Source organism: Antedon mediterranea, chromosome 8 (assembly GCF_964355755.1).
Source record: "Antedon mediterranea chromosome 8, ecAntMedi1.1, whole genome shotgun sequence".
In the NCBI taxonomy this organism is placed as follows: domain Eukaryota; kingdom Metazoa; phylum Echinodermata; class Crinoidea; order Comatulida; family Antedonidae; genus Antedon; species Antedon mediterranea.
The window spans coordinates 16,707,244-16,718,455 of NC_092677.1; positions in this window are offsets into that span (position 1 = coordinate 16,707,244).

An 11,212-nucleotide genomic window follows, 5' to 3' on the forward strand; every position below is an offset into this window, starting at 1 on the left:
GTCTATTGGCGAACATAAAAATCACTGCTGCAAATAAAAAAGTGTGTACGACCCAGCATTAAACTTGTTTTAAATTTGCCGCGTGCCTTTTTCATTCATTCCATGTATTGCTGCTATGGCTTTAAAAGTGCTGTCGTGGGTTTTCCACGGAGTGTTACTATATGGGTTTCAAACGTTTTGTCGGTCATGATATTTAGAATAATATTTACCGTGACTGGGGTTTATGCTTCTTATTTGTTAATGTGTATTCTTTGTTAAAGGTCTTGATTGATATTACATAGAGGACATATGTACTTCTTTGAGGAGAGTTTGCAGTTACATAATGCCTTATGAGGGTGTGCCCAGAGATACAGATGTCATAAGATCTTTGAAAAGAATGGAATACGGCTCTGAATTGTTTAAATTGATTGAAAGAACAGAAATAACAGACGATATTGGGAAAATGTTAACTCATTGTTTGTTTGTTGTAACAAATGAAAGTAACTTTGTATCACAAGTTATTGAATTATGTACCGACGATGTTGTAAAGGGTCTATCTGAAGAATTACACAAATTCAATTTCCAATACAATATTCGAGTATTCTCGAATAAAAATGTTACTGAATCATTTTTATTTCATCTACTAAGTAATTCGCTAAGACTTCGTAGGGTTTGTTTAGGATTTAGGACAATAGCAAGTAAAACTTTGACCAATACTGTTGATGCTCTAGCAACAGAAAAAGTTGGGTTGGAATTACGTCATCTTGATATCAGCACGAATAATCTTGGTAATATCGAAGGTACCTCACTAGCTATGTTACTGTCTATTTGCCCTAAACTACGATCATTATACATTTTCAACTGTAGTTTATCCGGTGCTATTATTGATGGTATAATAACCGAGTGTGTTAGTACGGAACTAGTGTTGAACTTAGATAGTCTTGATATCAGCCGTAATGAAATTACGATGCTCGTGCAGGTTTATTGTCCAAGCATTTATGTATTAGGCTTACTGTATTATTTTACTACATTATAAGCTACCGTATGTATTTTCATCTTTGTACAATAAACTACAACAAAGGAAGGTTCTTGATTATATATTTCTTTTTCACCACCAATCCATTGGAATATACAACACTGCAGATAATTTACGTATCCCGACGGCCGCGAAAGGCCGCCGAAGGCAGTTATTTTAATTTTATTTTATTACACCTTATTTATAGATGCGGTGACCCTATACAGCGTATACTGACAATCAATGGGCCCTGTTGATGAGTGACAGTGGCTGTGTGTACACCGGGGTAACCCCCTACTCGTCTCGAAAGATGTACTAGGTTTTTTTAAAGTGCACATGAACCAGATGTGTACACTGGACCTACGGTTTATAGCCTTATCCGAGAAGACTCGTTCTGCCACCAGAACCATGGAGCGAGTGAGGCTCGAACCATTGCCGATGTAAATATGGCAATAACTATTAACAATAACAATTATAACTTTCTAGACATTTAGTGATGGATTAGTGATTAATGATACACTAGTACTATTTCTTATAGAAGGGCTAAATGCCAATTTACACAGACGAGCGGTAATGGTAAGATGAAAATCGCATGCTTATGGCCTGATACTAAGTTGGCGATAGCTTCCGCACAGTACCAGCCGGCTGTCCGCTCCACATTTTCTATCTGGTGATATTGTTGATTGCATGTGTTAGTAAGAAAATCAAGTTACAATTAGATAACTTTTTTATTCACAATGTACCTTGAATATTAGCTATGTGGAACCACCTGCATTTTCAAATATATGTTATATTATTGAATAAAAACGGTCTTCCTTTGGCTGTAAAAAAATGTTTAGTACCATAACCACTGCAAATAATGCTGTACATACAATACAAAATATTTCACAATATTTCCCTTATGTAAAAAATAGGCATTTGAAATAACATGACTCTTAACTTAAGGAATTCTTATTCAAAATATATGTTTTATTTCCATGTTTATTTTCAGCAGGATTGTTTACAACTCGTCACGGTTGAAAAGGTGTTTTCACACTGATCGAACAAGCGCGTTGCATTATGAGATATGTTTGATCGAAAACTTTGACTGGAATTCAAAGTTATTTTTTGAACAAAAAACCTCTGTATTTCAGTTAAATGATTTTTTTTCCGACTAATTTATGATACTTCAAAATGACCCACTTTTTTTGGAAATCTTTTTATTTTTTTTGGAATTAGTCAAAGGGACAATACATCTTTAATTAATCGAATTTAAAAAAAAATAATACATGACTTGATTTTAAAGATGACTTAAAGAAAGTTAAAGATATACTCTTAAATAGTTATCCACAAAATCTGATTTATCAAATACTGTAATATGCCAACGTTAAGATTTCAACATTATGCAAATTAGGCGGAAGAATCAATCAATCAATCATGTCCATAACTACTATTGATGATAATGTAATTAGGAAGGAAGAACGACGAAATGTGTGCGAAAGCGCAGTGATTTGTGTACAATTATGTCTTGTATTCATTTCTGTTCGAACGTTTGGTAGTCTAATCAATTATGCCTACACTGAAGTGTACAACAACTTTGTAAGAAGCTGTCGCCGATAACATAACTTTTCAAACCATAACCATTCATTTGTCCGCCCGAATGGCACCCAAGTTGGTTTCCTGCTTCATTTCTACAATTAACAAGAATGTCAAATGCTAACAAATGTTGATGAAAATGTGCAATATTTCATACACTATTTGTATTACTATGGTTATTCCTGAAAGTGTGCGAAATTTAAATGCTGGATTTCAAATCGACTGAAGATATGACTGACAGATAGTATACTGCATAGCTCAGAGTAAGTACAAGAAATTAAAAAAACAAAGCCATGGGACAAATTTAAAAGCAATTCAAACACTGCATAAGGAATCTAAATTTATCATGGAATATGGCAATGATACAACATTAAAAATATAGATAAATAATTCGTAGTAGACACACTATAATGTTGCGTTTTATTAATTTTTGTTTTTGTAATTTTTACATTCTTTTATTTTTGCAAGTTACAAAACATTACAGTTCTGTTGTTTTATGATTGTAAATAAGCTCATTATGTCGGTGTGTTGGTCGGTCGGTGGGTTGGTCGGTAAACACTAATTTAAGCATGCGACTGCAGCCATGTATATGGCCTTGTTAGTTTATATTTGTTAGTATAAAAAACTAGTTTATAGAAGTACAGTAAGTATTGTTATATTTTGGCTCAATTGGCTGTTCATACATTTGATCTTTTTAATCATGGACTTTGGTACAATATTATTCAGATAATATTGTTTTTTATCTTTATTCTGAGTCAAAGGTCGTATGTTCAGTTTTTGCTGTACATTATTTAATCCACTTGATAAGTATACATGTAAGAATTTCCTGTTATCAGTGGTTTGCAGCTCTTTCTAATTTATTTTTAAAACTGGGTAAATCTACCAAATAGAAGGGTTGATGAAATTACAAAGTTGCTTTGTGATTTCTTCTAACTATAATTGTTATAATTATACCCATTCTATTTTGACAGAAATGAAGGCAGGAATTACGACTGTTTGACAACATGGCTAAATCAGGTAGGCCTACAGTATGACTTTCATTATTTAAAGTACTGGCCCTTTAATTTTTTAGATTTTGTCATTTGTCACAGATGAAGATTGTGATTTATCTAGGATATTGTGAACTTGAATTCAGTCAGGTAATTGTTTACCATTTAAGCACATGTTATTGTGTTATAGATCTAATTAACATATTACCCATTTGGTCATGTACCGTTTGTAGAGTAGAGATTTTGTTGTATTTGTAATACAAGTTAAATCTTTTAAAATCATCAAAGAAGTATTTGTTGAAAGGTTATTTAAATATTATTTTCTATTTCCTCTAGAAATATCGGACAAATCTTTTAAAGCGGCTTTATTATGTTTCTCAACTTGGTATGATGATCGATCACTTATCAGGAAACTGAAAATTTTGTATCAAGGTTATATTGCAGAAGCTGACATACACAATGCCTCTAAAACTATGGACTTAATGAATCAATTAACTGATTCTGGACATCTACATCCAAAAGATCTCACTCTTCTCTATGAAACCATAAAGTCCACTAAACAGTTTGCTATTTTAGACAAACTTCAAAATCACATACCAGTACCATCTTTTTCTAATGTTAAAGACATGATTATTTCAAAATTCAGCCATCATCAACAACAAGTTCTGAATTTAGGAAATGCATTAATAGAGGAGGATGTGTTAAAAATTGATAATTTGTACAATGATCCACCAAAGAATCATAAAGATGGATGGGATCTTATACTCCATCTACAACACAAAAACATCATTTGTGAAGAAAATGAAAAAATGGATGAATTTATTGAGACTTTGAAAAGTCTTAAAATTCCTCTAGCTGTGAAAGCTCTTACAAAAGGTATGTTTATGTTTAAAAAAACCGTTTTAATGCATTTTACAATATTGCAGTATGTAATACAGTAATTTAACAAAAATCAATAACCAATCAGCCAAATAACCAACCAACTAAACAATACTAATAACGAAATGAAAGGTTTATAATTTAAAGCTAAATAGTCCAAAATGATTTTGACTATTACTATGAAATTATTACAATGAAATGTACTAAAATATTCAAACTCTCTAAAATCCAATCAAAAGACAGGATGGCAAAAGGGCCAACACTCTTATCAGTTAGGCATTAATCAATTAATGAAATATAGCTTCAGTTATTGCATTGATTGCAGGTATACTATACAAAAGAAGTATATTTTTGAACCATTAAAGTGTCTTTTTATATAGAGGCTCAAGTAAAAGTAGTTCTCAAACGAAAAAGAAAGAAATCTAACCCCAAAGATCAACTTCCTCCAAAAAAGGCTCTAAATGAATGCCTACTGTCATCAGAAAGAAGTCCTGATGAGAATCAACCTCCTTGTCAAAGTACGAACCCTGTTGACATAATAGATCATCTGGATAAACATAAAGGCAATCTAAAGTTTGGTGATTCATCACAATTTACTGATAAACTGCAAGATCTTGTTAACTACTACAGTCGGCATGGTGTAAAATTAACCTGTATGAAAGAAGGATCTATAGTCTTCCACTTATCTGTCATTGATAAATTTGCACTAATAAATCTTTGGAAAATGGATCAAAGTGGAACTCTGTTGAAAGACCTAGCTGAAATAGTGGTGGCAGAGGAAAACCAGCAGAAATTGTTTCAAGATGAATGGATCACACACATTAATCAACTTGATTACCACAATGCACTTTGTAAGCTCAAAGAAAAAGGTAAAAATAATTAATAATTGTTGGTCAGACCTTTAACTTATAACATATAGTGTACATGTTTAATATATTTAACATGTAGTTTTAACACAATCCAAAAGTTATCATTTAACACCTACTGGTAATTGAGTTCCACAAGGTTCTATTCCTGGACTCTTTCTTTTTAAAATATAAAAAAATTAAACAAATTAATTAACAAAAAAGCACGAATGTGCGATACTCGGGGTGCAGCAAAAGAAGCTGTAATGACGTCATAAGACGGGATGTGACGTCACATACACATCAATAACCTACCAAATACGGCTATATGGTACCATCTTCGAGACGTCATATGGCTACATCCGAATTGAAATCTAAAAATCCGGCTCTATAGATTTGAGGACATGTCCCTGTAGTATATTCATGCTAAATCCCAGCTCAATACTACAACTAATAAGGGAGGAGTACGAGTAGTACTTTAAAAATCGCACTTTTTACTCAATAGTGTCCAGATGGAGGAGAAGGAGAAAATGAGTAAGTACTAGACTCGGGTACCCCGAGTAAAAATAATCGTGGTTAGTGAGAGTGAGAATTGTTTTCATAAACAATTAACATAAACACCCTTCAAGTCGTTAATTTTCTTTTTTTTAGATTGGTATTTATTAATACATTTATTATCAAAATTACTGTATAATGATTTTTTAATAGGTGACCTAACAGAGTATGTAAAAATGAAACTCACGGAATCTTTAAAAATGGAAACCAACACACCAGCAGAAGCAATGGAACGTAGCATGCAGATTGCAAGTGAAGGTGAGTTTCTGAATTATAACTGCATAATTATCAAAAAAAATGTAGTGTGCCACTGAAGGAAGAATCAATGATATGCATATTCATATATACTTTGAAATACTGCAAATTGATAAATAATGAAATCAAAAAGGTAGGTGAAATTAGAATGTAAAAGGAGTGTGTGATTCAGAAGCTTTACACATTGTGGGATGGGAAAGTTGTCACTAAAACAAAATACTCCACCGTTAAAAAAAAGGAATTGCCAGTCTGCTTTGAAGAACGTGTAGAAGTTCCTAGTAACAACATTTTTTTTGTCTGCACTGTTCTAATGATGCAAACTTAGAAACATGGACATACAAATGTTTCTTGGCCGCAGCAAAAGGGTGGTGCTCAGATTGTGTACATGTCCACACCGTACATGTTTTCGATGGCAATATTCATGCACACGAATCTGTTTCCTTTTTTTATACAAATTATGATCGTTGATTAGTATCCTGTACTATTAAATATTACTTTAATACTTAATTAAGTTGGATAAAATAACATAATAACAAATTACATAGAAAATTGACTTAGTGTATTATAATGTATGATTTTAATTAGATACTTATTTATTTTTTCAAAGGTATTGATAGTCAGCACTTAACACATCCACAGCTACCCAGTAGGCCTACAATGCCCGGTGAAGCTTACATAGAGGAAATATGTACTACTTTGAGAAGTTGCAATTACATAAAGCCTTTATATGGAAGTGTACTTGCAGATATCGATATCATAATGTCATTTGAAGTAGATGACCAATCTGAATTATTAACTAGCTGGATTGATAGTGAATCAGAAAGAAGACCAGCAGAGGATATTGGAAGAATGATTGCTCATTGTGTACTTGTTTCTGGAAATGAAAGTAACTTTTTATCACAAGTTGTTGAATTATGTACAAATGATGTGGTAAAGAGTCTATCTAATGAATTAAATAAGTTTAATTTAAAATATACTATTCAAAGTTTTACACATCTATTTGATGAAAGTATTACCGCATTATTTTTAATTAATCTGTTAAGTAATTCACCAAGACTTCATAAGCTTTGTATAAGATTTGGTTTATCGAGTGATACCTTGATGAGTACTGTTGATACTCTATCACTAGAAAACGTTGTATTAGAGTTAAGTGATCTTGATATCGGAGAAAATAATCTTGGTACCATCAAAGGTACCACACTTTCCATGTTACTGTCTATTTCACCAAAACTAAGAATACTAAACATTTCTTCCTGCAGTTTATCAGGTGCTATAGCGGATTGCATGATCAGTGATTGTGTTAGTAGGAAACTAGTGTTGGCATTAGAACATCTTGAAATCAGAAATAATAATTTCCGCAATATCAAAGGTACCTCACTAGCAATGTTGCTGTTTATTTCTCCTAAACTGAGATTTATTTCCATTTCTAATTGTAGTTTATCGAGTACTATTGTTGATTGTATGGTCAGCGAGTGTGTTAGAAGGCAACTAGTGTTGAAATTAGATCATCTTAATATCGGCGACAACAATTTGAGTGATATCAATGGTACCTCAATTGCTATGTTACTGTCCATTGCCCCTAAACTGAAAGTCCTTAACATTTCCTTTTGCAGTTTATCAGGTCCTATTGTTGATTCTATGGCTAGTGAGTGTGTTAGTAGAAAGCTAGTGTTGGAATTAGATCATCTTGACATCAGCCACAATAATCTGGGTGATATCAAGGGTACCTCTCTAGCCATGCTGCTGTCTATTTGCCCTAAACTGAGATCATTTTCAATCTCTGATTGCAGTTTATCGGGTGTTATTTTGGATTGTGTAATTAGTGAGTGTGTTAGCAAGGAACTAGTGTTGGAATTGGATAACATTAACTTGAGAGGCAATAATCTAAATGATATCAAAGATAATGCACTTGATACATTACGCTCTATTTCCCCTAAATTGAGGATAATTTACTTGAGATATTAATTTAAATGGAGATTAGAGTTTAATAATGACAATTGACTGGTATGAAAAGTTTTTAACATATCTATTAATATTACGTGATTAAACTGCACCTCCCCATAGAATATTTTTATGTTTGGAGGAAAACTCAATTTTTGTTTCATACTTCATAATCATTTTGATACAGACTATTCTTGAAAATTCTACAAAATAATGCATGTTTGATTTATATCAAAAAGATTTCTGTTCCATTTAACGAGAAGAATAACAAATATTTTCTCCATTTAGCATTCATGCTTTATAACACACCTATTAATTAGCACCCTAAAGTAAACTTTTATTTGATTAATTATTAATTTCGGTTTTGGTTTAAATTAAAAATGACTGAATCTTGCAAAAAGGTTGGTGCTCAAATTTTGAATGCGGAAGAGACCATTAGATATGGCACACTCTACAGTTTGTATAATTTGATGTATTATATTATGATTATAATATTGTTATTAACCTAAACTCCCTTTTTCTAGTTTTATATTCTTAATTGTCTTATTGCCTACTTTCAATTGCTTTATCATGTTTCTTTTGTTGAAACTGAAATTTTGTTAGCTTTTACTATACTTTTAACAGTTTACTATTTATTTATCTATTTGCATATGAAAATATCTAAAGGAAAACTGTTAGTAGACAGTAATTGTGGGTTTTTACTTCTTTATGGTTTGATTGGTTTGATTTTGGAATAATTGAATTATGTGTATGTTCTGACGAGTTATGGGAGTTCCGTGTATATTTTTTTGTTAAAAGCAAACTTTGATGTTATTATTATTATGGCCAACAATAAAATAAGAATGTCACCGTAAACACAAACATTATGAATGTGGATCAAGTTCGTATTTATGGTATTATCACCTTCAACATAATTGCTAAAAATGTCTAGACCTCGTTTTTTAGCCCCGTGATCAGGACTGCTATTTTCGTTTTATCGCTCTTGCCATTTGAAGCGGTGGCTATCATGAATAAATCGAAGCGCTGCTTCCATCAAAACGTTTGGCCCGTCAACATCAAAACTTTCAGGGGTTTTAAACCTGAACAATAAAATGCAACACTATGAAAAATGTATTATATTGCAATTATTAGTTGCGAAAGAAAATGACACGTCCAACTAATTTAGATATCAAGATGAAGAGTCACTTTATTCATGAAGTATTCTGGAAACTAATAACTATGATGTCATACAAAAATAAAAATACTTTTTAAACAGTCGATATTTGCCAATTTTTTTAGGAAAATAAATCTGTGTATCGACTCTTTAAAAAAAGTATCAAGGTACTACTGTATATTTAATTTTTTTTTTAATTGCTAAATTTCGACCTATTTATTTTTTGATAAAATGAAATGAGCAGAAATCATACAATGTGGTCTGCGCATGTTACCTCAAACATTTTTTTAAACAGACAATGTTTGTCCATTTAAAAAAAAAATCCCTGTATCGTACTATAAAACAGGAACATTTTTTGAAATAATATGTGGTCTACGCATATTACCTCATCACTTTTTTTTAAACAGACGATGACAAATAAAATCTCTGTACTATTATTATTACCTGTATTATAAATTAATCAATGACTTAATTTGCAATATGAAAAGTTAATAGTTAAGTCTAAACAATAATTGGTGGGTGCAAATTAATAACAACATTTCAATATACAAAATAAACAAAGACATAAAATATCACAACAAATATGAAACATTTCTTCTGGTTTCGATTCGTATAATGATATAAGTAGTTCTTTGATAGTAAACCAATAAAACTTACGTTGGCAAGACAGTTTCGTCTATTGGTTTACTATCAAAGAACTACTTATATCATTACAACTAATATGATTATATCAGAAAATCAAATGACTTGTTTTCCACTACGAAATTTATTCGCGCAAATTGAAAGTGTTAACTAATTGCAATGTGATTGCGTATTATGATTGTCATCTACTTTTTGTGACGTGAAAAAAATGCGCAACCAGCCAGAACTCAACAATATTCGATTTGCGCGAATATATATCATATTGCATCGTTATAATAATTTAATTTAATTTAGTTAGTTATTTAGTTTAGTCATTATACAAAGCAGATAATAAATAAAGCCATTTTTATCAAAATGAACACAATTAAACAGAACATAAAAAAGACCATGTTGGTGGAGACAGGGACTACAGGAACTGAATTTTACTGAATTATTTAGAGAATCAATGTAAGTTACAATTGTTTATAGTTCTTGACATGTTTCAGGCGTCAACTAGTTTATTACAAAGTTATGTTCACATCACATGTTCTCGGAAAGTTGCACAGTCTAGGTTCTGCCCATACGATGGTTTCTTGTCAATTATCAAGATAACAGGGATAGTGTAGAAAAAACGAACAAATGTACCATATTATACGGCTGTTTAAGGTGGTCTCTTAAAACTGGTTGTCGTATTTTGTACAAAATGTTAAAAGAATGTTGGCTGCTCCTCACCATTCAACTCATAAACATTCATTATTTGTATACTACTGTATTTAATAGCCAATATTTTGTAGTTTGTCAGTTTAATCATTTTTCCTTCAGAGGTAAAGTTTCAAAAAGTGTAAATTCTCAAGTATTTTGCTATTGTTTTTCTTCTTTCTACAGTTACTGAACTCAATACTTAAAACCAGTTAGAGGAAAAATGGCAAAATCAGCACCGTGGTCATGTTACAAGAGTGGTCAAAACAATATTGTCGTTTTTATTTTATTCATGTGTTTTTTATCAAAATAAATAAAGATTGAATTGATTGAAATGAATTGATTGTTCTTACTGCTTTGTAACTTATATATATACTATACTATGTAACAATTGATAGGATATAAACAAATCAAAATATGTTGCATAATTGCAAAGACAAGACAATTTTGAAACGATTTCCAACTGTCTGTATACTATTAACTAACAACTAACTTCATACCAGCAAATAATACATTTCAGACATCCTGCTGTGCTCGTTATGATGACGAAGATACACCTCAAGCAAAAATTTCAAAAGGAAATGTGACGAAACGTGAACCTTGAAAATTTGACGGACAATGAAAACATCTTTTTCAAAAACATTTGACTGAAGAAATGATAGAGGAGAGTCCAACGACATCTTCCCAGGCTGAATACTCCCATTTT